Below are 363 nucleotides of genomic sequence, written 5' to 3'. Positions count from 1 at the left end.
TCATTGGATTTTTTGGACCAAATTTCTGCAGAATGTTTCATTTATGAAAAACTATAAAGGTTTTCAGTGGAAAATTAAACTAAAATAATCTAATAACATTTTGAACAAATATACTGAGTTTTGTGTGTTTTGTAGTCCAAACATCATCTATTCTTGGTGTCTTGATGCTAATATCTTAACAGACAGTCGTGTTTACAGAATCTTTGATGAGGATTCTGATGAAAGACACAAACATTTCAAAAAGGAAAAAAACATCTGACCGATTCTGTAAAATAAACAAACCAAATCCACTGAAAAGACCAACACTGTTGCTGCAGACAAAACAGAGAGCCCAAACGTTGGCAGTTTGTGAGCAGCAGCTTC

Source organism: Oryzias melastigma, linkage group LG4 (assembly GCF_002922805.2).
Source record: "Oryzias melastigma strain HK-1 linkage group LG4, ASM292280v2, whole genome shotgun sequence".
Taxonomy (NCBI): domain Eukaryota; kingdom Metazoa; phylum Chordata; class Actinopteri; order Beloniformes; family Adrianichthyidae; genus Oryzias; species Oryzias melastigma.
The sequence above is the reverse complement of the archived record's forward strand: the minus strand, read 5'-3'. Positions refer to the sequence as shown.